Source organism: Rhamphochromis longiceps, linkage group LG15, assembly GCF_057381845.1.
Source record: "Rhamphochromis longiceps isolate RC_006_pf linkage group LG15, R_longiceps_female_GT1.1, whole genome shotgun sequence".
Classification (NCBI taxonomy): Eukaryota; Metazoa; Chordata; class Actinopteri; order Cichliformes; family Cichlidae; genus Rhamphochromis; species Rhamphochromis longiceps.
The window spans coordinates 12,698,479-12,724,305 of record NC_140571.1 but is presented as its reverse complement, the minus strand read 5'-3'; the positions used below and the strand labels follow the sequence as shown (position 1 = coordinate 12,724,305).

The 25,827-nt window shown below is 42.1% G+C and overlaps 15 non-coding genes and 3 pseudogenes across 15 annotated transcripts; all 18 read left to right on the top strand.

Annotated features, from left to right (window-relative positions):
* Positions 1-4,473: 4,473 nt before the first annotated feature.
* On the top strand, positions 4,474-4,675 carry LOC146652310 (U2 spliceosomal RNA; annotated as a pseudogene).
* Positions 4,676-5,525: 850 nt separating this feature from the next.
* trnal-uaa (transfer RNA leucine (anticodon UAA)) lies at positions 5,526-5,608 on the top strand. Its single transcript has one exon. It is a non-coding gene; the product is annotated as a tRNA-Leu (tRNA).
* Positions 5,609-6,223: 615 nt separating this feature from the next.
* Positions 6,224-6,414, top strand: LOC146652308 (U2 spliceosomal RNA). Its single transcript, XR_014907817.1, has one exon. It is a non-coding gene; the product is annotated as a U2 spliceosomal RNA (small nuclear RNA).
* Positions 6,415-7,265: 851 nt separating this feature from the next.
* trnal-uaa (transfer RNA leucine (anticodon UAA)) lies at positions 7,266-7,348 on the top strand. The gene has a single exon. It is a non-coding gene; the product is annotated as a tRNA-Leu (tRNA).
* A 630-nt stretch (positions 7,349-7,978) lies between these two features.
* Positions 7,979-8,169, top strand: LOC146652306 (U2 spliceosomal RNA). Its single transcript, XR_014907820.1, has one exon. It is a non-coding gene; the product is annotated as a U2 spliceosomal RNA (small nuclear RNA).
* Positions 8,170-9,017: 848 nt separating this feature from the next.
* trnal-uaa (transfer RNA leucine (anticodon UAA)) lies at positions 9,018-9,100 on the top strand. Its single transcript has one exon. It is a non-coding gene; the product is annotated as a tRNA-Leu (tRNA).
* A 630-nt stretch (positions 9,101-9,730) lies between these two features.
* LOC146652304 (U2 spliceosomal RNA) lies at positions 9,731-9,921 on the top strand. The gene has a single exon (XR_014907816.1). It is a non-coding gene; the product is annotated as a U2 spliceosomal RNA (small nuclear RNA).
* An 850-nt stretch (positions 9,922-10,771) lies between these two features.
* trnal-uaa (transfer RNA leucine (anticodon UAA)) lies at positions 10,772-10,854 on the top strand. The gene has a single exon. It is a non-coding gene; the product is annotated as a tRNA-Leu (tRNA).
* A 630-nt stretch (positions 10,855-11,484) lies between these two features.
* LOC146652302 (U2 spliceosomal RNA) lies at positions 11,485-11,675 on the top strand. Its single transcript, XR_014907743.1, has one exon. It is a non-coding gene; the product is annotated as a U2 spliceosomal RNA (small nuclear RNA).
* Positions 11,676-12,523: 848 nt separating this feature from the next.
* Positions 12,524-12,606, top strand: trnal-uaa (transfer RNA leucine (anticodon UAA)). The gene has a single exon. It is a non-coding gene; the product is annotated as a tRNA-Leu (tRNA).
* Positions 12,607-13,236: 630 nt separating this feature from the next.
* LOC146652300 (U2 spliceosomal RNA) lies at positions 13,237-13,350 on the top strand (annotated as a pseudogene).
* A 6,922-nt stretch (positions 13,351-20,272) lies between these two features.
* On the top strand, positions 20,273-20,397 carry LOC146652299 (U2 spliceosomal RNA; annotated as a pseudogene).
* Positions 20,398-21,248: 851 nt separating this feature from the next.
* On the top strand, positions 21,249-21,331 carry trnal-uaa (transfer RNA leucine (anticodon UAA)). Its single transcript has one exon. It is a non-coding gene; the product is annotated as a tRNA-Leu (tRNA).
* Positions 21,332-21,961: 630 nt separating this feature from the next.
* On the top strand, positions 21,962-22,152 carry LOC146652297 (U2 spliceosomal RNA). Its single transcript, XR_014907815.1, has one exon. It is a non-coding gene; the product is annotated as a U2 spliceosomal RNA (small nuclear RNA).
* An 851-nt stretch (positions 22,153-23,003) lies between these two features.
* trnal-uaa (transfer RNA leucine (anticodon UAA)) lies at positions 23,004-23,086 on the top strand. Its single transcript has one exon. It is a non-coding gene; the product is annotated as a tRNA-Leu (tRNA).
* A 630-nt stretch (positions 23,087-23,716) lies between these two features.
* LOC146652295 (U2 spliceosomal RNA) lies at positions 23,717-23,907 on the top strand. Its single transcript, XR_014907814.1, has one exon. It is a non-coding gene; the product is annotated as a U2 spliceosomal RNA (small nuclear RNA).
* An 850-nt stretch (positions 23,908-24,757) lies between these two features.
* On the top strand, positions 24,758-24,840 carry trnal-uaa (transfer RNA leucine (anticodon UAA)). Its single transcript has one exon. It is a non-coding gene; the product is annotated as a tRNA-Leu (tRNA).
* A 615-nt stretch (positions 24,841-25,455) lies between these two features.
* On the top strand, positions 25,456-25,646 carry LOC146652293 (U2 spliceosomal RNA). The gene has a single exon (XR_014907812.1). It is a non-coding gene; the product is annotated as a U2 spliceosomal RNA (small nuclear RNA).
* The last annotated feature ends 181 nt before the right edge of the window (positions 25,647-25,827 follow it).

Below are 25,827 nucleotides of genomic sequence, written 5' to 3'. Positions count from 1 at the left end.
GACCGGAAAAAGACAATTTCGAGTCAAATTAAATGTGGATATGGCCACCGAAGACGGGTATTGCCACCCGCCCGCGGTGTTCTCTATTGGAGCGGATAGGGGCTTCCTAGTGTATGCCGGGCAGCCCCAAGCGTGCAGAAAATGTGGTAGCACCGGACACAATGCGGACAGTTGCGAACAAATGAGGTGCAGGAGTTGCGGAAAGATAGGCCATATAACAAAAGACTGCAAGGAGCCTAGAAAATGTCACTTGTGTGATTCGGAGACGCACATGGCAAGAGACTGTACTAGGCCAAGGTCATATTCTGAAGCGGCAAAATCTGGAACTAAAGACGGATATCATAGAAAAACGGACACAGAAACTGATACTGAAAGGAGAGCACAGGAGGCGCCAACGGCTGCCGAAGATCAGACTAATGAGGAGAGAGATGGGAGCAAGGAAGGTGGAGCAGAGCAGAGAAAGGAGGAGGGAGGAAATCCACGTGAACTGGATGCCGAGAGAGAGAAACAAGGGGAGGACGGACAGGTGTGGGAAGTAGTAGCGAAGCCTCGGAGAAAATCAGCTAAGAGGCGGAGAAAGGTGAGCTCGGGCGCTTCTTCAGAAGAGACTAAAATGAAAAGTAGAGAGGACAGAGAGGAACGGACCGAGGAGGTGGAAAATGTGGAGGGACATGTTCTGAGAGGTACACAGACTGAATGTATGCACACGCCTTTAAGTGACTTAACTAGTGATGGGGATACGGGGGAAGAGGCCGAAAGTGAAGAAAAGTCGGAAGATTCCTTTATAAAAAACTTGCTGGCGCAAGTTAATATGGAGAGTTAAAAATGGGGATTTCGGAATAAAAGAAGATTTTTTAGGTTACTTAATGCAGTTATTTAATTTTTTCCTCCGGACTTTAATTATAAACGTATTCCCATGTTTTTGTTTGGTAATGATTTGGTTTTGTTGTTAAGATATGGGAAAATTCCGAATAATTACTTTAAATGTAAGGGGGCTTAAAAACGCCCGAAAGAGGAAAATGGTTTATGAATTTTTGTTACATTATAATTTTGATGTTTGCCTACTGCAAGAAGTACATCTAAAGGATGAGGGGGATATTGACCTTTTTACGGAGGAATGGAGAGGAGGTGAATCGGCTTGGAGTATAGGGGGGGTACACGGGACTGGGGTCGGAGTGTTATGTGGAAACAAAAGTATAAGGATAAAGGAAAGTTACACGTTAATACAGGGAAGGGTGATGGTTGTAGATGTGGAAAAAAGTGGAATGCAAAACCGGATAATAAACGTGTACGCACATGTGGATCCAAAGTTGAGAAGAGAACTACTCTTAAAAATGGATACCTGTTTTATGACAAAAAAAAATATTCTGGTGGGAGGGGATTTCAACTGCACCTTGGAGAAGGAAAAATCCTCCCTCCCCTTCAAGACTTTCATAAAAAAATATGGTTTGATAGATGCAATGGCTACACTACAGGGGAAACAAGTGGGGCACACATGGAAGAATACAAGAGGGGTGGAAAGTAGATTAGATTATATATTGGTAGACAAAAAGTGCAAAATAAAGCAAGGAAAACTAATACCGGCACTGTTCACGGATCATCAAATGGTAGAGGTGGAAGTGGAGATAAAAGGAACAGATTATGGAAAAGGTTACTGGAAACTAAATAATGAAGTACTTATGGAAAAAGAATATAAGAAAAAATTTGCAGAGCTCTTCCCCTTATGGGCAGAGACGGAGAAGTTATACATGAATAAACTGGATTGGTGGGAGGATGTAAAAAATAAAATAAAAAAGTTCACAGTGGATTACTGTACGGAAAGGTCAAGAGCTAGGAATGAGGAATTCCGCACGCTGCAAAAAGAAATAGAATATACTTACGCACTACAAACAAAAGAAAAAAATAAAAATAAGGACGAGAAAATAGAAATTTTAAGATCGAAACAGGAAGAATTACTTGAGAGGAAGGCAAGGGCTGAAACATATAAATTAAAACAGGAGGAGTATGAGGAGAACGAGAAATGTTCCGCTTTTTTCTTCAAAAAGATGAAAAGTAGGGAAAAAAGGGGAGTCATAACAAAATTGGAGAAGGATGGGAAAATGACGGAAGGGAGAGAAGATATGTTAAAGGTGGCGAAGGAATATTATGAGGAGCTGTTCAGCAAAGAAAATCTAGAGGGAGGGAAAGGGGATTTCTTCTTGAAGAAAATAAAGAAGAGACTAACGGGAGAAGAAAGGGAAAAGCTAGAGGGGGAAGTGACGATAGAGGAGGCATATAAAGTAATAAAAGGAATGAAGGCAAATAAAGTGCCGGGAATAGATGGTTTAACAAAGGAATTTTACGAAACCCTTTGGGGGGTGGTGGGGATACATTTGGTGGGAGTTTTTAAGGAAATCATGGAGGGAGAGGCGATGACAGAGAGTATGAAGATGGGTGTGGTTTCCGTATTATTTAAGAAAGGCAACCCACATCAACTTGATAACTATAGACCGTTAACCATGTTATGTGTGGATTATAAGATCTTGAGTAGGATATTTGCAAATAGACTTGCAGGAGTAATGTCGCACATAGTGGAGAAGGATCAAACGTGCGGGGTACGGGGGAGGCAAATTACCTGGAATGTGCAATTACACAGAGATATACTTACATATGTGAGGGATAGAAACTTGGCAGCAATATGTGTGAGCTTGGATCAGCAAAAGGCCTTTGATAGGGTAGATCACGAATTTTTGTGGAGGGCAATGGAGTATATGGGGCTGGGAGGGACCTTTATAAAATGGGTAAAGAATTTATATAAGGGCATAAACTCGAAAATAAAATTAAATGGATTTCTTACAGAAAAGGTGTATCAAACAAGGGGTTTGAGACAAGGATGTCCATTATCTGTTGTGCTTTATGTACTTTATGTTGAACCTTTGGCCTGTGCAATAAGGGAAAGCCAAAGAGTGAAAGGGATAATGATGCCACGGGGGGAATGTTTAAAAATATCACAATACGCGGACGACACGATTTTATATTTGGCAGATGACGATAGTTTAAGGGATGTGATAGAAATTTTAAATGCTTATGAAAAAGCGACGGGATCTAGGATAAATAAAGAGAAGACAAAGTATAAATATTTGGGGATATGGGAGGGTAGAAGAGATAACATCTGTGATTTTACTTTGTGTGAAGGTCCAATGGATATTTTAGGAATCTCTTTTGGAAACAAGGAAGGCGATGAGTTTTGTAATTGGAGAGAAAAGATGAACGCGGTGGAAAAGAAGTTGGGTCTTTGGAAAGTAAGAAAATTATCAATCTCGGGGAAAGTTTTGGTTATAAAGAGTGAGGTAGTGCCGAAATTACTACATTTGGCCTACGTGTTCCCGATGCCACAGATATATAGAGCACAAATAATGAGGGGGATATTTAAATTCATATGGGGGGGTTACGAGTATGTAAAAAGACTACAAATGTATCAAGAAATAGAAGATGGTGGGAAGGGGGTACCAAATGTCCCGTTGAAGTTAGATACAATGTTTTATACAAATGTGTGTACATTATTGAAACAGACTTATGTGCATAAATGTCAAATATTGCTATGGTTTTGGTTGGCGATACCATACCGTTTTTTGATAGGGTGGGAAAATAAGGGACCTAAGGCGGAGTTTAGACCAAAATATTTTCAGAGGATGGTGGGATGGGGAAAGAAACATCCGGAATGCAAAGAGGTGGATACAGTATTAAACCATAAACTTCTATACAAGAAAATGGTACGGAAAGCCAACCAAAATCAGGTACCGGTGAGTCCAGAAGTGTGGAAACTCACACAGGATAAGAGTTTTAAAAATGTCATAAAGGATTTTAATTGGATGCATTTACATAAAAGGCTACCCGTGAGGGTTACTATGTACGCACATAATTTGGGAAAACAGAAAAAGTGTCCGAGGGACAATTGTATAAAAGAAGAAACAATTGAACATGTACTATGGGGATGTGAATACGCAAAAAAGGTATGGGAAGGGGTAAAGGGGAAGTATAAAGGTTTGGGGACGGTGACTTATGAAGAGATCACCTTCTTTGGGACTAAAGGTACAGAAAAAGAGAGATATAAAATACGTTGCATGTTGTTATCAATTGTTAAACTTAAGTTGTGGAGGGCAAGACAGAGTTGTATAATGGGGGGATACAAAGAGGGGGAAATTGGGACGATCAAGGCTATAGAAAGGGAATTTGAAAAGATATATTGGCATGAACTACAAAAATGGGGAATAGACACAATTAAGGACAGATGGAAAGATTTCTCTCCTTTTTTTGCTCTGAAGGTACCCAAAAGGTGGTGGTAGGTAAAGTGTAAGGAAAGGAGGAAGGGAAAAGGAGTAATGATAAGCTATACGTCAATGAAAATGTCATATGAAAATGTTAATCAGTTTGTCATGAACGAATGTGGGGAAAAATGGAAATGTAAACTTGTTATTGTAAAGGAAATGGTAAAATGTTTTTGAATGATTGTGGAAAGAAAATAAAAAGAAGAAAAAAAAAATCTGTTCTTATCAGTTTAATATCTGATATGTCCCCTACCCGGGGACCATATATTAAATTGATTTTTGGAGCAGGGAGATGGAATAGGGGCTTGCTCCGTCCACTCCACGCATCGACCTGGTATTGCAGTATTTCTAGGAACGGTGCACCCCCTGAAGCTGTGAAAAACAAATGTCATTTCACTCAACAGTTTGTGCAAAGAAATTTCTTATACGCTAGATATATGCGTGCGTCTGCATATCTGGACATTGTCTTCGTGTAATCTTCCAAGGTTAGTCAGACTGAAATGTTGCGACTTAATATTTGTGAATGACTTACATTTAACTATTACCAGAATTACTAAATCCTGCCACTTGGACTGACACGTGGCTGGACACACACTTTCTATGGGAAATCAAAAAAATATGTCGTTTTGAACTGCAGTTACACTATTCTGGCTCGAATCCTGCAGTTACCTCTGTTGTCCACTAGAGACCAATAGAAGTCTTTAAAAACCGGAGGCTGCCATCTACAAGGACTCATGTTGATTATAGGTTTAACTCTTCTCTTTCTCTACATACTGCAGCTTTCTGTCCTCTGTGGCTGTAAATTACATCGTTTGAAAAAAAAAAAAACACCACACAATTTTTTCTTGGCTTTTTAGCTAAAATCACCTGTATTGTCTGTTGTTTCCATTTGTGGATGGTTAATAGTGCAGAAGATTGTTTTTCTGTTTTCAGGATTACATGAAAACATTTTGGAACAGATCATTTTTGCATATAATAAATCTTAGGATAGTATTGGTTTTGATGATTTATAAAACAGCTGTGTGCCGTAGCCCTGGTAGTGTGGATCCTTAGTGTGTAAAGAGTAGATACCTCATGTAATATGTGTGAATGAAAATCCATGGACTTTATAAGAGTCCTCCATTTATGGCTATGATCCTAACAAACAAGATTAATACGTTTCTTTCTCCTACCAATCTTCCTGTTTCCTAAAGGAACACGCATGCACAATATATATGCACCAGGGTGGCCGAGTGGTTAAGGCGTTGGACTTAAGCTCCAATGAGCGCATGCTCTCGTAGGTTCAAACCCCACTCCTGGTATAATTTGGAGCCTCATGACTGGTAAACTGAAATGTATCTATGGGAGCAACAATGATCAATAGGAGTTTTTAGGAATTTGCTGTGAGCAATATCCCCCCACCCAGTCACCCCCAAAAAAGCTGGGATGAAAGACAAATGAGAGGTACAGTCTTACTGTACATGTTATATGTAGAACCGTTGGCTTGTGCAATTAGGGAAAGCCCAGACATAACAGGAATACAGTTACCGGGAGGAGAAACATTAAAAATTTAACAGTATGTAATTATCATATTATGAAAACAATTATAACGCCAAGAAAGTTATAAAAATGAATTGAAGACGCTCCGTCTCAACGACCGCTGATTGGACTGCAGGCGACTACGTGATTTTGAATCTCATTAACCGGCATGCGCTGACCGGCGTTTCAGAAACTAAAGTGTCGTCATATATGTGGCGCCGTTTAAAAACTGAAACATGCCGACCATAGTTATATTGTGATGTTTCGGAGGTAAAACGTCAGTAAAACATCGACCTGTCCTCTACCATTTGTTAGAAGGCGACTGTGTTCTTCATTGTAACCATGAGTTAGAGTTGCAGTAAGCAGAATGAGTCGTTTCTGTCGTGCGATATGTGGGTATCGCTTCTCGGCCTTTTGGCTAAGATCAAGTGTAGTATCTGTTCTTATCAGTTTAATATCTGATACGTCCCCTACCCGGGGACCATATATTAAATTGATTTTTGGAGCAGGGAGATGGAATAGGGGCTTGCTCCGTCCACTCCACGCATCGACCTGGTATTGCAGTATTTCTAGGAACGGTGCACCCCCTGAAGCTGTGAAAAACAAATGTCATTTCACTCAACAGTTTGTGCAAAGAAATTTCTTATACGCTAGATATATGCGTGCGTCTGCATATCTGGACATTGTCTTCGTGTAATCTTCCAAGGTTAGTCAGACTGAAATGTTGCGACTTAATATTTGTGAATGACTTACATTTAACTATTACCAGAATTACTAAATCCTGCCACTTGGACTGACACGTGGCTGGACACACACTTTCTATGGGAAATCAAAAAAATATGTCGTTTTGAACTGCAGTTACACTATTCTGGCTCCAATCCTGCAGTTACCTCTGTTGTCCACTAGAGACCAATAGAAGTCTTTAAAAACCGGAGGCTGCCATCTACAAGGACTCATGTTGATTATAGGTTTAACTCTTCTCTTTCTCTACATACTGCAGCTTTCTGTCCTCTGTGGCTGTAAATTACATCGTTTGAAAAAAAAAAATAACACCACACAATTTTTTCTTGGCTTTTTAGCTAAAATCACCTGTATTGTCTGTTGTTTCCATTTGTGGATGGTTAATAGTGCAGAAGATTGTTTTTCTGTTTTCAGGATTACATGAAAACATTTTGGAACAGATCATTTTTGCATATAATAAATCTTAGGATAGTATTGGTTTTGATGATTTATAAAACAGCTGTGTGCCGTAGCCCTGGTAGTGTGGATCCTTAGTGTGTAAAGAGTAGATACCTCATGTAATATGTGTGAATGAAAATCCATGGACTTTATAAGAGTCCTCCATTTATGGCTATGATCCTAACAAACAAGATTAATACGTTTCTTTCTCCTACCAATCTTCCTGTTTCCTAAAGGAACACGCATGCACAATATATATCCACCCGGGTGGCCGAGTGGTTAAGTCGTTGGACTTAAGCTCCAATGAGCGCATGCTCTCGTGGGTTCAAACCCCACTCCTGGTATAATTTGGAGCCTCATGACTGGTAAACTGAAATGTATCTATGGGAGCAACAATGATCAATAGGAGTTTTTAGGAATTTGCTGTGAGCAATATCCCCCCACCCAGTCACCCCCAAAAAAGCTGGGATGAAAGACAAATGAGAGGTCTGTGCCAAGGTCGCTTAGTCTTACTGTACATGTTATATGTAGAACCGTTGGCTTGTGCAATTAGGGAAAGCCCAGACATAACAGGAATACAGTTACCGGGAGGAGAAACATTAAAAATTTAACAGTATGTAATTATCATATTATGAAAACAATTATAACGCCAAGAAAGTTATAAAAATGAATTGAAGACGCTCCGTCTCAACGACCGCTGATTGGACTGCAGGCGACCACGTGATTTTGAATCTCATTAACCGGCATGCGCTGACCGGCGTTTCAGAAACTAAAGTGTCGTCATATATGTGGCGCCGTTTAAAAACTGAAACATGCCGACCATAGTTATATTGTGATGTTTCGGAGGTAAAACGTCAGTAAAACATCGACCTGTCCTCTACCATTTGTTAGAAGGCGACTGTGTTCTTCATTGTAACCATGAGTTAGAGTTGCAGTAAGCAGAATGAGTCGTTTCTGTCGTGCGATATGTGGGTATCGCTTCTCGGCCTTTTGGCTAAGATCAAGTGTAGTATCTGTTCTTATCAGTTTAATATCTGATACGTCCCCTACCCGGGGACCATATATTAAATTGATTTTTGGAGCAGGGAGATGGAATAGGGGCTTGCTCCGTCCACTCCACGCATCGACCTGGTATTGCAGTATTTCTAGGAACGGTGCAACCCCTGAAGCTGTGAAAAACAAATGTCATTTCACTCAACAGTTTGTGCAAAGAAATTTCTTATACGCTAGATATATGCGTGCGTCTGCATATCTGGACATTGTCTTCGTGTAATCTTCCAAGGTTAGTCAGACTGAAATGTTGCGACTTAATATTTGTGAATGACTTACATTTAACTATTACCAGAATTACTAAATCCTGCCACTTGGACTGACACGTGGCTGGACACACACTTTCTATGGGAAATCAAAAAAATATGTCGTTTTGAACTGCAGTTACACTATTCTGGCTCCAATCCTGCAGTTACCTCTGTTGTCCACTAGAGACCAATAGAAGTCTTTAAAAACCGGAGGCTGCCATCTACAAGGACTCATGTTGATTATAGGTTTAACTCTTCTCTTTCTCTACATACTGCAGCTTTCTGTCCTCTGTGGCTGTAAATTACATCGTTTGAAAAAAAAAAACACCACACAATTTTTTCTTGGCTTTTTAGCTAAAATCACCTGTATTGTCTGTTGTTTCCATTTGTGGATGGTTAATAGTGCAGAAGATTGTTTTTCTGTTTTCAGGATTACATGAAAACATTTTGGAACAGATCATTTTTGCATATAATAAATCTTAGGATAGTATTGGTTTTGATGATTTATAAAACAGCTGTGTGCCGTAGCCCTGGTAGTGTGGATCCTTAGTGTGTAAAGAGTAGATACCTCATGTAATATGTGTGAATGAAAATCCATGGACTTTATAAGAGTCCTCCATTTATGGCTATGATCCTAACAAACAAGATTAATACGTTTCTTTCTCCTACCAATCTTCCTGTTTCCTAAAGGAACACGCATGCACAATATATATGCACCAGGGTGGCCGAGTGGTTAAGGCGTTGGACTTAAGCTCCAATGAGCGCATGCTCTCGTAGGTTCAAACCCCACTCCTGGTATAATTTGGAGCCTCATGACTGGTAAACTGAAATGTATCTATGGGAGCAACAATGATCAATAGGAGTTTTTAGGAATTTTCTGTGAGCAATATCCCCCCACCCAGTCACCCCCAAAAAAGCTGGGATGAAAGACAAATGAGAGGTCTGTGCCAAGGTCGCTTAGTCTTACTGTACATGTTATATGTAGAACCGTTGGCTTGTGCAATTAGGGAAAGCCCAGACATAACAGGAATACAGTTACCGGGAGGAGAAACATTAAAAATTTAACAGTATGTAATTATCATATTATGAAAACAATTATAACGCCAAGAAAGTTATAAAAATGAATTGAAGACGCTCCGTCTCAACGACCGCTGATTGGACTGCAGGCGACCACGTGATTTTGAATCTCATTAACCGGCATGCGCTGACCGGCGTTTCAGAAACTAAAGTGTCGTCATATATGTGGCGCCGTTTAAAAACTGAAACATGCCGACCATAGTTATATTGTGATGTTTCGGAGGTAAAACGTCAGTAAAACATCGACCTGTCCTCTACCATTTGTTAGAAGGCGACTGTGTTCTTCATTGTAACCATGAGTTAGAGTTGCAGTAAGCAGAATGAGTCGTTTCTGTCGTGCGATATGTGGGTATCGCTTCTCGGCCTTTTGGCTAAGATCAAGTGTAGTATCTGTTCTTATCAGTTTAATATCTGATACGTCCCCTACCCGGGGACCATATATTAAATTGATTTTTGGAGCAGGGAGATGGAATAGGGGCTTGCTCCGTCCACTCCACGCATCGACCTGGTATTGCAGTATTTCTAGGAACGGTGCACCCCCTGAAGCTGTGAAAAACAAATGTCATTTCACTCAACAGTTTGTGCAAAGAAATTTCTTATACGCTAGATATATGCGTGCGTCTGCATATCTGGACATTGTCTTCGTGTAATCTTCCAAGGTTAGTCAGACTGAAATGTTGCGACTTAATATTTGTGAATGACTTACATTTAACTATTACCAGAATTACTAAATCCTGCCACTTGGACTGACACGTGGCTGGACACACACTTTCTATGGGAAATCAAAAAAATATGTCGTTTTGAACTGCAGTTACACTATTCTGGCTCCAATCCTGCAGTTACCTCTCTTGTCCACTAGAGACCAATAGAAGTCTTTAAAAACCGGAGGCTGCCATCTACAAGGACTCATGTTGATTATAGGTTTAACTCTTCTCTTTCTCTACATACTGCAGCTTTCTGTCCTCTGTGGCTGTAAATTACATCGTTTGAAAAAAAAAAAAACACCACACAATTTTTTCTTGGCTTTTTAGCTAAAATCACCTGTATTGTCTGTTGTTTCCATTTGTGGATGGTTAATAGTGCAGAAGATTGTTTTTCTGTTTTCAGGATTACATGAAAACATTTTGGAACAGATCATTTTTGCATATAATAAATCTTAGGATAGTATTGGTTTTGATGATTTATAAAACAGCTGTGTGCCGTAGCCCTGGTAGTGTGGATCCTTAGTGTGTAAAGAGTAGATACCTCATGTAATATGTGTGAATGAAAATCCATGGACTTTATAAGAGTCCTCCATTTATGGCTATGATCCTAACAAACAAGATTAATACGTTTCTTTCTCCTACCAATCTTCCTGTTTCCTAAAGGAACACGCATGCACAATATATATCCACCCGGGTGGCCGAGTGGTTAAGTCGTTGGACTTAAGCTCCAATGAGCGCATGCTCTCGTGGGTTCAAACCCCACTCCTGGTATAATTTGGAGCCTCATGACTGGTAAACTGAAATGTATCTATGGGAGCAACAATGATCAATAGGAGTTTTTAGGAATTTTCTGTGAGCAATATCCCCCCACCCAGTCACCCCCAAAAAAGCTGGGATGAAAGACAAATGAGAGGTCTGTGCCAAGGTCGCTTAGTCTTACTGTACATGTTATATGTAGAACCGTTGGCTTGTGCAATTAGGGAAAGCCCAGACATAACAGGAATACAGTTACCGGGAGGAGAAACATTAAAAATTTAACAGTATGTAATTATCATATTATGAAAACAATTATAACGCCAAGAAAGTTATAAAAATGAATTGAAGACGCTCCGTCTCAACGACCGCTGATTGGACTGCAGGCGACCACGTGATTTTGAATCTCATTAACCGGCATGCGCTGACCGGCGTTTCAGAAACTAAAGTGTCGTCATATATGTGGCGCCGTTTAAAAACTGAAACATGCCGACCATAGTTATATTGTGATGTTTCGGAGGTAAAACGTCAGTAAAACATCGACCTGTCCTCTACCATTTGTTAGAAGGCGACTGTGTTCTTCATTGTAACCATGAGTTAGAGTTGCAGTAAGCAGAATGAGTCGTTTCTGTCGTGCGATATGTGGGTATCGCTTCTCGGCCTTTTGGCTAAGATCAAGTGTAGTATCTGTTCTTATCAGTTTAATATCTGATACGTCCCCTACCCGGGGACCATATATTAAATTGATTTTTGGAGCAGGGAGATGGAATAGGGGCTTGCCCCGTCCACTCCACGCATCGACCTGGTATTGCAGTATTTCTAGGAACGGTGCACCCCCTGAAGCTGTGAAAAACAAATGTCATTTCACTCAACAGTTTGTGCAAAGAAATTTCTTATACGCTAGATATATGCGTGCGTCTGCATATCTGGACATTGTCTTCGTGTAATCTTCCAAGGTTAGTCAGACTGAAATGTTGCGACTTAATATTTGTGAATGACTTACATTTAACTATTACCAGAATTACTAAATCCTGCCACTTGGACTGACACGTGGCTGGACACACACTTTCTATGGGAAATCAAAAAAATATGTCGTTTTGAACTGCAGTTACACTATTCTGGCTCCAATCCTGCAGTTACCTCTGTTGTCCACTAGAGACCAATAGAAGTCTTTAAAAACCGGAGGCTGCCATCTACAAGGACTCATGTTGATTATAGGTTTAACTCTTCTCTTTCTCTACATACTGCAGCTTTCTGTCCTCTGTGGCTGTAAATTACATCGTTTGAAAAAAAAAAACACCACACAATTTTTTCTTGGCTTTTTAGCTAAAATCACCTGTATTGTCTGTTGTTTCCATTTGTGGATGGATAATAGTGCAGAAGATTGTTTTTCTGTTTTCAGGATTACATGAAAACATTTTGGAACAGATCATTTTTGCATATAATAAATCTTAGGATAGTATTGGTTTTGATGATTTATAAAACAGCTGTGTGCCGTAGCCCTGGTAGTGTGGATCCTTAGTGTGTAAAGAGTAGATACCTCATGTAATATGTGTGAATGAAAATCCATGGACTTTATAAGAGTCCTCCATTTATGGCTATGATCCTAACAAACAAGATTAATACGTTTCTTTCTCCTACCAATCTTCCTGTTTCCTAAAGGAACACGCATGCACAACATATATCCACCAGGGTGGCCGAGTGGTTAAGGCGTTGGACTTAAGCTCCAATGAGCGCATGCTCTCGTGGGTTCAAACCCCACTCCTGGTATAATTTGGAGCCTCATGACTGGTAAACTGAAATGTATCTATGGGAGCAACAATGATCAATAGGAGTTTTTAGGAATTTGCTGTGAGCAATATCCCCCCACCCAGTCACCCCCAAAAAAGCTGGGATGAAAGACAAATGAGAGGTCTGTGCCAAGGTCGCTTAGTCTTACTGTACATGTTATATGTAGAACCGTTGGCTTGTGCAATTAGGGAAAGCCCAGACATAACAGGAATACAGTTACCGGGAGGAGAAACATTAAAAATTTAACAGTATGTAATTATCATATTATGAAAACAATTATAACGCCAAGAAAGTTATAAAAATGAATTGAAGACGCTCCGTCTCAACGACCGCTGATTGGACTGCAGGCGACCACGTGATTTTGAATCTCATTAACCGGCATGCGCTGACCGGCGTTTCAGAAACTAAAGTGTCGTCATATATGTGGCGCCGTTTAAAAACTGAAACATGCCGACCATAGTTATATTGTGATGTTTCGGAGGTAAAACGTCAGTAAAACATCGACCTGTCCTCTACCATTTGTTAGAAGGCGACTGTGTTCTTCATTGTAACCATGAGTTAGAGTTGCAGTAAGCAGAATGAGTCGTTTCTGTCGTGCGATATGTGGGTATCGCTTCTCGGCCTTTTGGCTAAGATCAAGTGTAGTATCTGTTCTTATCAGTTTAATATCTGATACGTCCCCTACCCGGGGACCATATATTAATGTAGCCTGGCTAAATTAACCAGCCCAGAACACAGATTATCTTTGGGGTTCTTTTAATCTGAATGATAAAGTAAGTGCTCAGAAGAAAATAACAAGGTTGTAAAAATAAAGAAATAAAATTGTTACAGACAGCTCCTATCCAGTAACAGCTTTGTGCTCTGGTAACCCACTGCTACTGCAGGTTATTTCCCCAACTTTATCAGCATCTGGAACTCAAGGACATCTAGCGTCATTTCGTGTCTGATATAAACCCAAACATAAATAAAACAAAACTTGGCAGTGCAAAAATAACTGTAGTGGCTTCTCAGTGCATTAATCCAGCAGAAAACGGAATATGGATCCCTCTGAGACGAACGGCGAAGTTGGTGGCAGCTACTCCTGGTGCCTTAACTGTTGCACACTTTGCGTTCAAAACAGATCACGCAGCGAAAAAAGGCATTGCACACCCACATAACACCAATGCAAGCTAGCACTCGTGCATGTCTCCGTAGATCCCCATGATCCCTTCCGCTCTCAGAGGTACCCCAAAAGAAAAACAGTGCCATCCAGTGGCATGTCCCATAATATCGAACTTCCACCCGGCTACATACTCCCCTGCTTAAGAGTCAACGTCCCCGGTGACTCAATTGGTATATCTCAACTCATGCACTGCTTCCTTAAAGAGAGCAGTACCCAAATTAGTCAACAACTGAGACAGTACCTCAGGGCTCAAGGTGATGGCATGACATGCTGATACAGGGACATGGTAAGGGTTTGAATGCACCCGACGGGGCACTGGTGTTGGTGGAATGACCCCAATATCCCTGTTAGTTTCAGTAGCAACTGTCTCTGGTGTGGACACCTGCTCAGAGTCAGATGGTACAGTAACACGAGCATCATCAGTGTTTACAGACTCAGAAATGTCACTGCTTTGAACTGCTTCATCAGACCCCTGCTCTGCACTTGGGTATGAGGTTTCTCCGAACAACACATACTCAGGATCTGGATCTGAACAGCCTGTTTTCTCTTCTGTCCTAGGACTCACTACCACAGGGGATTCATTATTTTTCTTTTTCCTGGGTGCAGGAATTGGGCCAATACAAGGTCTAAGGTTAGCTCTGTGAACCCGTTTTACTGGCCCACCCTCCACCGGCTCCACTGCATGTGTGCTGCCCTGGACTTCGACAACCCTATAAACCACAGGGCTCCAGGCGTCCTGAATTTTGTTCCTGCCTTGGGGCCAGTGTCGCAGATAAACTAACTGACCTACTTCAACAGGGGGGCAATAGACTCGGGTTTTGTCCAGCTCAAGCCTTTCCGCTGCTTTCTGCTCCGTGTACTGCCTTGCTCTGTTATGTGCTTCATTTAAGCGCTGCTGATGCACAACCAGCCAGTCATGTCTCTTATCAAGCACCTGCTCCTGCCCCAGTAAAGCATCTACAGGAAGGTGGGGGTGCACTCCAAACATGAGGTAATACGGCGAGTGCCCTGTGGTGGCATGGGGAGTCACATTGTACGCATAGACCAATTCTGGCAAATACTCAGGCCAACGGCGTTTCTTGTCAGGTGGGAGGGTACGCAATAGGTCATGAAGTGTCCTATTGAAACGTTCACATTGTGCATTACCTTGGGGATGATGTGGTGTAGTACGGCTTTTTTTAACCTCATATAACTTGCACAGTTCCTGAATCACATCACTTTCAAAATTTCTGCCCTGATCAGAATGTAACCTCTCTGGTACGCCATACCTCATGAACCACTCTCTAAGCAAAATCTTAGCAGTTGTATCAGCTTTCTGGTCGCGTGTGGGGAAAGCTTGTGTGAACTTGGTGAAAACATCTGTAACCACCAACACATTTTCCCGTCCATCTGAGGCTGGCTCCAACATGCTAAAATCTACTGCAACCACTTCAAGAGGTCTAGTGGCCAAAGAAGGCTTGACAGGGGCATGAATCTTGGGCTGTGGCAACTTAGTAAGCACACATCTGTAGCATTTCTTAATCCACTGGTCCACTTCTTCATACATACCAACCCAAAAACATCTCTGTCTTAACAGATTCTGGGTCCGCTCCACCCCCTGATGCCCCATCTGATCATGCACACTCCCCAGTACAGCTTCCTTTAAACAAGCTGGCAAAAGGAGCTGCTGACACCTCCCCAAATGTCCATCCTCAATGACCCGATACAACAATCCCTCCAACTCCATGATACGTGACCACTGCCGGAGCAGAGAAATCACAGACTTAGCCAAACCTCTCCTCTGCTGGTGTGTGGGTTTCTTCTTTTTGTCCCAAAACTGCCTAAAGGACTTGATAGTAGGGTCAGAGCACTGAAACTGTCGCAACTCTTCCTTAGAATACCCTGGCAGAGTGGGTGTATTCCCTTGGGAATCAGTAAAATGGGTGTCTTGCTCAACTGCTGTGACCCGGGCCTGCCTCACCTGACAACATTTTACACCTGCACTTACTAAGTCCAGGCCTAGCGTTGTCCCTCTGCTGACAAGGTTACAGATGGATATGCATCCATCAAACTCCTCCTCATCTCCTGCAGGCTGGGGCTCCCCTGCTAATGGCTGTCTAGAGAGGGTATCGGCTGCTGTGTTACACCGACCAGGACGATACTGCACCTCAAAGTCAAATGGCGCTAACTGGGCTACCCAGCGCTGTTCAATGGCTCCCAGCTTTGCTGAGTTCAGGTGGCAGAGGGGGTTGTTATCTGTCACAACTGTGAATTTGGAGCCTAAGAGATACCCCCTAAACTTCTCAGACACAGCCCATTTAAGGGCGAGGAGCTCTAATTTCATGCTGCTATAGTTTCTGTCATTTCTCTCTGCATTTCTCAACCTTCGGCTGGCGTATGCTATAACACGTTTCCTGCCACCCTGCACCTGATAAAGAACTGCTCCCAGTCCTAAACTGCTGGCATCCGTCTCAACAACAAATGGCAGTGAGAAATCAGCATAAGCAAGTAGGGGGGCACTCGTGAGCTTCTCTTTCAGCTGTTCAAATGACTCTTGACAAGATGGCGTCCACACACTTTCCAGCAAGTTTTTATATTTAGCTGGACTGTCCTTCTTGCCCCATGCATTAATCAGATCATGCAAAGGACCTGCCAGCTGCGAAAATCCATGGAGAAATCTCCTGTAATAACTGCAAAAACCCAGGAAGGATCTCAGCTCTTTAACTGTGGTGGGTACTGGCCACTGCCTCACTGCAGCTATCTTGTCTGGGTCCGTACCTATCCCTTCAGCTGAGATCTGGTGACCCAAAAAGCGTACACTAGATTGGAGAAAATGACATTTCTCCACCTTAACCTTCAGCCCAGTTTCCCTGAGTCTCTGCAACACTGTCTGAAGACGTGTCAAATGGTCTTCAAAAGTTGATGAGTAGACTAATATGTCATCTAGGTACACGAGCATGATCTGAAGGATTAAGTCACTCATAGTGGCCTGCATGAGTCTTTGGAAAGTGGCTGGACCGTTACACACACCAAAGGGCAATCTGGTATATTCAAACAACCCAAATGGGGTTGTAAAAGCAGTCTTGTGCCTGTCTCTTTCGTGAACTGCCACTTGATGATAGCCACTTGCCAGGTCGATAGTCGAGAAAAACCTTGCACCATGTAATGCATCAAAGGATTCATCTATACGGGGCAAAGGAAAGGCATCACGTCTGGTCTTGGCATTTAGCCGCCTGTAATCGACACATAACCTCAAGCTGTTGTCTGTCTTCCTCACCAGCACAATGGGCGATGCATAGGCACTAGTGCTTTCTTTGATCACACCCTTTTTCAGAAGCTGGGTTATGTGTTCTCGCACCTCTTTGTACTGTGTTGGAGGTATCCGTCGGTAGGCCTGAGTGACCGGGACATCATCGACTAGGTGTATCTCATGACTGATCTTCTCTGTATAACCTAGATCTTCATCCTTGAAAGCAAAAACATCTGCATACTGAGCCAAAAGTGCAGCTAATTTGGTCTGTTCCTCTTGGGAGCCACTAATGCTCAGCTGCTCTATCAGCAATTTCAGTTCACCATCAGATTCTTTAGCCCCTTCCTTATTCAGTGACACTTCCTCGTGGTCAGCAGAGATACGATTAAACTGCACCTCAGCTGCATTTTCAACACACTCCACTACAGTAAGCATACCAAGTCTGGTCCGGGGAGCCAACCACACATCTTCCTGAGAGAAGTTCACAACTTGAACTGGAAACACGTGCCTGTCAGTTTCAACAAGAGTAGGAACAACAACCAAACCACTGGGAACGAGCGTGTTGGTTGGCTCAAGTAACATTAAGGTCTGGTCATCTGAAACTTTCCCAAGCCCTCTAGCAAATACTGTGGCCACGGATGATGCTGGCACGTGTACAGTATTTTTACCAGCTAACCGGGCGATGGATGACCTCTCTAATACTTCGCAGGCTTGCACCCTCTGAAAAGCTTCTCCCCAAGCAGCATTTAACTCTCCTCCGAGAGTTGAATCAAAACTAGCAATGGCTAGCTCCTTACATCTCTTTATTATGTTCATTCCAACAAGAACAGGGGGGGATCCCTCTAGTCTGCTGGCACCTTTTCCCACCTGCTGTTCCACATCATTTTCCTGCACCTTAACTTTAGCTGACATTAGCTCTTGGTCCTGTGGCCCTCCTGGTTCTGGGGCGGGGTCCCTGACTACCAAAAACCCACACTCCTGCGCTGTTAACCCCATGACCTGCACATCCAGCTCAATGTAACCTATATAAGGAATTGGCAATGAGTTAGCTGCAGTCAATTTAAGCCATTTAGCTGTAGGGGTTACATCATCATCTTCACCCATTAGGTGTTGTCGGAAAAATGCCTCTGAGATGGTGCTAACCTGGCTCCCTGTATCCAAAAGGGTTCTAGCCTTAATCCCTCCCACCTCAATTTCAACTTCAGGACATTTACCAACTGCTCTGTCAAAAAATCTCTCACGAGTTAGGGTCTTTGAGCCAGTAGTCTCCCCTCGAATTGCCCGGCTCTTGGCAACCGAGGTGGCTAGTTTCCCTGACCAGGTGCAGGAACAGAAACTGGAGAAGCTCCTTGCTTAAGGGTTTTGCACTCCCTAGCAATGTGTCCAACTCCCTTACACTTGAAACAGATGGGCTTCCCATCATCAGTGAACTGGAACTTTGATCTGGGAATCCCACGTTTAGGGGCCCTTTCTCCGGATGTAACACTCTCCCTAACCACACTGAGTAACTCCCCAATAGCCTTGCCCTGCTCAGAAACCACCTTAAGGATTTCATCTAGAGTTGCAGATGACCTATCTGGAGCTTCACGGGTACTCTGATCCCTTGCAACCGCACTGTCACTTAATATGGGCCTGCTCTTGGCAACTCTGGTGCCACTAGGTTTTTCTTCCATCGACCGAGCAATTGCTTCCTGACGTACATCAAAAAGCGTAGACTCTGACTTTTCCCTCACCATCTTGCGAAGCTCCCTTCGCAGAGTGGAGTCTCTTACTCCCTCCACAAACTGGTCTCTAACTGCCATCTTTGTGTCTCGTACTGCATCAGGCCTTTGTTTAAGGGCTAAGCGGAGGATCTGGGACAGAGCGTGTGAGTACTCAAAGAAATCTTCACCTTCTAGCTGGAAACGGCTAAAAAAGGTTTGCAGTAACTGTGCTACACTGCGCCTCTCACCATAAGCTTCTCTGAGAAAACAAAATATTTCTTCGGGTTCAATTTGCTCTCCCCCAGTACATAACTTGATCTCTTCAAGTGCAGAACCCCTGAGGAGGGAAAAAATGAAGTCAACCTGATCATCATTACCCAAGCCTCTAGTTCTGATACCCCTCTGTACTTCATCAATAAACTCCTCTACAGAACGTCCATCTACGGTTGCATCCCCACTAAAGGGTTGAATAGGTCGCTCTCGCGGCAGATATACATATGACCTACTTGCCCCGTCACTCAAAGCAGTTATCCTGGCCATAGCCTGGTCATGTTTGTTACTCAGTTCTGACAATTTTGCCTGAAGCTCAGTGACAGGGTCCCTTGCGGTGGCCCCCGCCAAACCCTGGTCATCGTCACTGTTTGTGTCTGACATAATGAAATGTCTGTGTCCAGATTAGTCTTTGGTCAGGATGCAGAAATTGCCTTAGCAGTCTATTCAGCTAGGTGCCACTGATGTCCTCTTCTCCTCTGGAAAGAATCCTTCCCTCGATCGAAATCACCCTCTTCTGGAAAGACTGGCCACTGCTCCTCTGCACACCTCTGGTATGGCCTCAATCGTCCGATCCTTTCCAATCCCTCGCGTCGCAGGTGACCACCACTACAGTTATTTCTTGCACCGTAAAATAACCTACTTAAACGGAAACCCATAAAAAACAAAATCGCTGAGCTGCCACTTTTGCAGATACCCCACTCCTGGTACCAAATTGTGTAGCCTGGCTAAATTAACCAGCCCAGAACACAGATTATCTTTGGGGTTCTTTTAATCTGAATGATAAAGTAAGTGCTCAGAAGAAAATAACAAGGTTGTAAAAATAAAGAAATAAAATTGTTACAGACAGCTCCTATCCAGTAACAGCTTTGTGCTCTGGTAACCCACTGCTACTGCAGGTTATTTCCCCAACTTTATCAGCATCTGGAACTCAAGGACATCTAGCGTCATTTCGTGTCTGATATAAACCCAAACATAAATAAAACAAAACTTGGCAGTGCAAAAATAACTGTAGTGGCTTCTCAGTGCATTAATCCAGCAGAAAACGGAATATGGATCCCTCTGAGACGAACGGCGAAGTTGGTGGCAGCTACTCCTGGTGCCTTAACTGTTGCACACTTTGCGTTCAAAACAGATCACGCAGCGAAAAAAGGCATTGCACACCCACATAACACCAATGCAAGCTAGCACTCGTGCATGTCTCCGTAGATCCCCATGATCCCTTCCGCTCTCAGAGGTACCCCAAAAGAAAAACAGTGCCATCCAGTGGCATGTCCCATAATATCGAACTTCCACCCGGCTACATTAAATTGATTTTTGGAGCAGGGAGATGGAATAGGGGCTTGCTCCGTCCACTCCACGCATCGACCTGGTATTGCAGTATTTCTAGGAACGGTGCACCCCCTGAAGCTGTGAAAAACAAATGTCATTTCACTCAACAGTTTGTGCAAAGAAATGTCTTATACGCTAGATATATGCGTGCGTCTGCATATCTGGACATTGTCTTCGTGTAATCTTCCAAGGTTAGTCAGACTGAAATGTTGCGACTTAATATTTGTGAATGACTTACATTTAACTATTACCAGAATTACTAAATCCTGCCACTTGGACTGACACGTGGCTGGACACACACTTTCTATGGGAAATCAAAAAAATATGTCGTTTTGAACTGCAGTTACACTATTCTGGCTCCAATCCTGCAGTTACCTCTGTTGTCCACTAGAGACCAATAGAAGTCTTTAAAAACCGGAGGCTGCCATCTACAAGGACTCATGTTGATTATAGGTTTAACTCTTCTCTTTCTCTACATACTGCAGCTTTCTGTCCTCTGTGGCTGTAAATTACATCGTTTGAAAAAAAAAAATAACACCACACAATTTTTTCTTGGCTTTTTAGCTAAAATCACCTGTATTGTCTGTTGTTTCCATTTGTGGATGGTTAATAGTGCAGAAGATTGTTTTTCTGTTTTCAGGATTACATGAAAACATTTTGGAACAGATCATTTTTGCATATAATAAATCTTAGGATAGTATTGGTTTTGATGATTTATAAAACAGCTGTGTGCCGTAGCCCTGGTAGTGTGGATCCTTAGTGTGTAAAGAGTAGATACCTCATGTAATATGTGTGAATGAAAATCCATGGACTTTATAAGAGTCCTCCATTTATGGCTATGATCCTAACAAACAAGATTAATACGTTTCTTTCTCCTACCAATCTTCCTGTTTCCTAAAGGAACACGCATGCACAATATATATCCACCCGGGTGGCCGAGTGGTTAAGTCGTTGGACTTAAGCTCCAATGAGCGCATGCTCTCGTGGGTTCAAACCCCACTCCTGGTATAATTTGGAGCCTCATGACTGGTAAACTGAAATGTATCTATGGGAGCAACAATGATCAATAGGAGTTTTTAGGAATTTGCTGTGAGCAATATCCCCCCACCCAGTCACCCCCAAAAAAGCTGGGATGAAAGACAAATGAGAGGTCTGTGCCAAGGTCGCTTAGTCTTACTGTACATGTTATATGTAGAACCGTTGGCTTGTGCAATTAGGGAAAGCCCAGACATAACAGGAATACAGTTACCGGGAGGAGAAACATTAAAAATTTAACAGTATGTAATTATCATATTATGAAAACAATTATAACGCCAAGAAAGTTATAAAAATGAATTGAAGACGCTCCGTCTCAACGACCGCTGATTGGACTGCAGGCGACCACGTGATTTTGAATCTCATTAACCGGCATGCGCTGACCGGCGTTTCAGAAACTAAAGTGTCGTCATATATGTGGCGCCGTTTAAAAACTGAAACATGCCGACCATAGTTATATTGTGATGTTTCGGAGGTAAAACGTCAGTAAAACATCGACCTGTCCTCTACCATTTGTTAGAAGGCGACTGTGTTCTTCATTGTAACCATGAGTTAGAGTTGCAGTAAGCAGAATGAGTCGTTTCTGTCGTGCGATATGTGGGTATCGCTTCTCGGCCTTTTGGCTAAGATCAAGTGTAGTATCTGTTCTTATCAGTTTAATATCTGATACGTCCCCTACCCGGGGACCATATATTAAATTGATTTTTGGAGCAGGGAGATGGAATAGGGGCTTGCTCCGTCCACTCCACGCATCGACCTGGTATTGCAGTATTTCTAGGAACGGTGCACCCCCTGAAGCTGTGAAAAACAAATGTCATTTCACTCAACAGTTTGTGCAAAGAAATTTCTTATACGCTAGATATATGCGTGCGTCTGCATATCTGGACATTGTCTTCGTGTAATCTTCCAAGGTTAGTCAGACTGAAATGTTGCGACTTAATATTTGTGAATGACTTACATTTAACTATTACCAGAATTACTAAATCCTGCCACTTGGACTGACACGTGGCTGGACACACACTTTCTATGGGAAATCAAAAAAATATGTCGTTTTGAACTGCAGTTACACTATTCTGGCTCCAATCCTGCAGTTACCTCTGTTGTCCACTAGAGACCAATAGAAGTCTTTAAAAACCGGAGGCTGCCATCTACAAGGACTCATGTTGATTATAGGTTTAACTCTTCTCTTTCTCTACATACTGCAGCTTTCTGTCCTCTGTGGCTGTAAATTACATCGTTTGAAAAAAAAAAATAACACCACACAATTTTTTCTTGGCTTTTTAGCTAAAATCACCTGTATTGTCTGTTGTTTCCATTTGTGGATGGTTAATAGTGCAGAAGATTGTTTTTCTGTTTTCAGGATTACATGAAAACATTTTGGAACAGATCATTTTTGCATATAATAAATCTTAGGATAGTATTGGTTTTGATGATTTATAAAACAGCTGTGTGCCGTAGCCCTGGTAGTGTGGATCCTTAGTGTGTAAAGAGTAGATACCTCATGTAATATGTGTGAATGAAAATCCATGGACTTTATAAGAGTCCTCCATTTATGGCTATGATCCTAACAAACAAGATTAATACGTTTCTTTCTCCTACCAATCTTTCTGTTTCCTAAAGGAACACGCATGCACAACATATATGCACCAGGGTGGCCGAGTGGTTAAGGCGTTGGACTTAAGCTCCAATGAGCGCATGCTCTCGTAGGTTCAAACCCCACTCCTGGTATAATTTGGAGCCTCATGACTGGTAAACTGAAATGTATCTATGGGAGCAACAATGATCAATAGGAGTTTTTAGGAATTTTCTGTGAGCAATATCCCCCCACCCAGTCACCCCCAAAAAAGCTGGGATGAAAGACAAATGAGAGGTCTGTGCCAAGGTCGCTTAGTCTTACTGTACATGTTATATGTAGAACCGTTGGCTTGTGCAATTAGGGAAAGCCCAGACATAACAGGAATACAGTTACCGGGAGGAGAAACATTAAAAATTTAACAGTATGTAATTATCATATTATGAAAACAATTATAACGCCAAGAAAGTTATAAAAATGAATTGAAGACGCTCCGTCTCAACGACCGCTGATTGGACTGCAGGCGACCACGTGATTTTGAATCTCATTAACCGGCATGCGCTGACCGGCGTTTCAGAAACTAAAGTGTCGTCATATATGTGGCGCCGTTTAAAAACTGAAACATGCCGACCATAGTTATATTGTGATGTTTCGGAGGTAAAACGTCAGTAAAACATCGACCTGTCCTCTACCATTTGTTAGAAGGCGACTGTGTTCTTCATTGTAACCATGAGTTAGAGTTGCAGTAAGCAGAATGAGTCGTTTCTGTCGTGCGATATGTGGGTATCGCTTCTCGGCCTTTTGGCTAAGATCAAGTGTAGTATCTGTTCTTATCAGTTTAATATCTGATACGTCCCCTACCCGGGGACCATATATTAAATTGATTTTTGGAGCAGGGAGATGGAATAGGGGCTTGCTCCGTCCACTCCACGCATCGACCTGGTATTGCAGTATTTCTAGGAACGGTGCACCCCCTGAAGCTGTGAAAAACAAATGTCATTTCACTCAACAGTTTGTGCAAAGAAATTTCTTATACGCTAGATATATGCGTGCGTCTGCATATCTGGACATTGTCTTCGTGTAATCTTCCAAGGTTAGTCAGACTGAAATGTTGCGACTTAATATTTGTGAATGACTTACATTTAACTATTACCAGAATTACTAAATCCTGCCACTTGGACTGACACGTGGCTGGACACACACTTTCTATGGGAAATCAAAAAAAATATGTCGTTTTGAACTGCAGTTACACTATTCTGGCTCCAATCCTGCAGTTACCTCTCTTGTCCACTAGAGACCAATAGAAGTCTTTAAAAACCGGAGGCTGCCATCTACAAGGACTCATGTTGATTATAGGTTTAACTCTTCTCTTTCTCTACATACTGCAGCTTTCTGTCCTCTGTGGCTGTAAATTACATCGTTTGAAAAAAAAAAAACACCACACAATTTTTTCTTGGCTTTTTAGCTAAAATCACCTGTATTGTCTGTTGTTTCCATTTGTGGATGGTTAATAGTGCAGAAGATTGTTTTTCTGTTTTCAGGATTACATGAAAACATTTTGGAACAGATCATTTTTGCATATAATAAATCTTAGGATAGTATTGGTTTTGATGATTTATAAAACAGCTGTGTGCCGTAGCCCTGGTAGTGTGGATCCTTAGTGTGTAAAGAGTAGATACCTCATGTAATATGTGTGAATGAAAATCCATGGACTTTATAAGAGTCCTCCATTTATGGCTATGATCCTAACAAACAAGATTAATACGTTTCTTTCTCCTACCAATCTTCCTGTTTCCTAAAGGAACACGCATGCACAATATATATGCACCAGGGTGGCCGAGTGGTTAAGACGTTGGACTTAAGCTCCAATGAGCGCATGCTCTCGTAGGTTCAAACCCCACTCCTGGTATAATTTGGAGCCTCATGACTGGTAAACTGAAACGTATCTATGGGAGCAACAATGATCAATAGGAGTTTTTAGGAATTTGCTGTGAGCAATATCCCCCCACCCAGTCACCCCCAAAAAAGCTGGGATGAAAGACAAATGAGAGGTACAGTCTTACTGTACATGTTATATGTAGAACCGTTGGCTTGTGCAATTAGGGAAAGCCCAGACATAACAGGAATACAGTTACCGGGAGGAGAAACATTAAAAATTTAACAGTATGTAATTATCATATTATGAAAACAATTATAACGCCAAGAAAGTTATAAAAATGAATTGAAGACGCTCCGTCTCAACGACCGCTGATTGGACTGCAGGCGACCACGTGATTTTGAATCTCATTAACCGGCATGCGCTGACCGGCGTTTCAGAAACTAAAGTGTCGTCATATATGTGGCGCCGTTTAAAAACTGAAACATGCCGACCATAGTTATATTGTGATGTTTCGGAGGTAAAACGTCAGTAAAACATCGACCTGTCCTCTACCATTTGTTAGAAGGCGACTGTGTTCTTCATTGTAACCATGAGTTAGAGTTGCAGTAAGCAGAATGAGTCGTTTCTGTCGTGCGATATGTGGGTATCGCTTCTCGGCCTTTTGGCTAAGATCAAGTGTAGTATCTGTTCTTATCAGTTTAATATCTGATACGTCCCCTACCCGGGGACCATATATTAAATTGATTTTTGGAGCAGGGAGATGGAATAGGGGCTTGCTCCGTCCACTCCACGCATCGACCTGGTATTGCAGTATTTCTAGGAACGGTGCACCCCCTGAAGCTGTGAAAAACAAATGTCATTTCACTCAACAGTTTGTGCAAAGAAATTTCTTATACGCTAGATATATGCGTGCGTCTGCATATCTGGACATTGTCTTCGTGTAATCTTCCAAGGTTAGTCAGACTGAAATGTTGCGACTTAATATTTGTGAATGACTTACATTTAACTATTACCAGA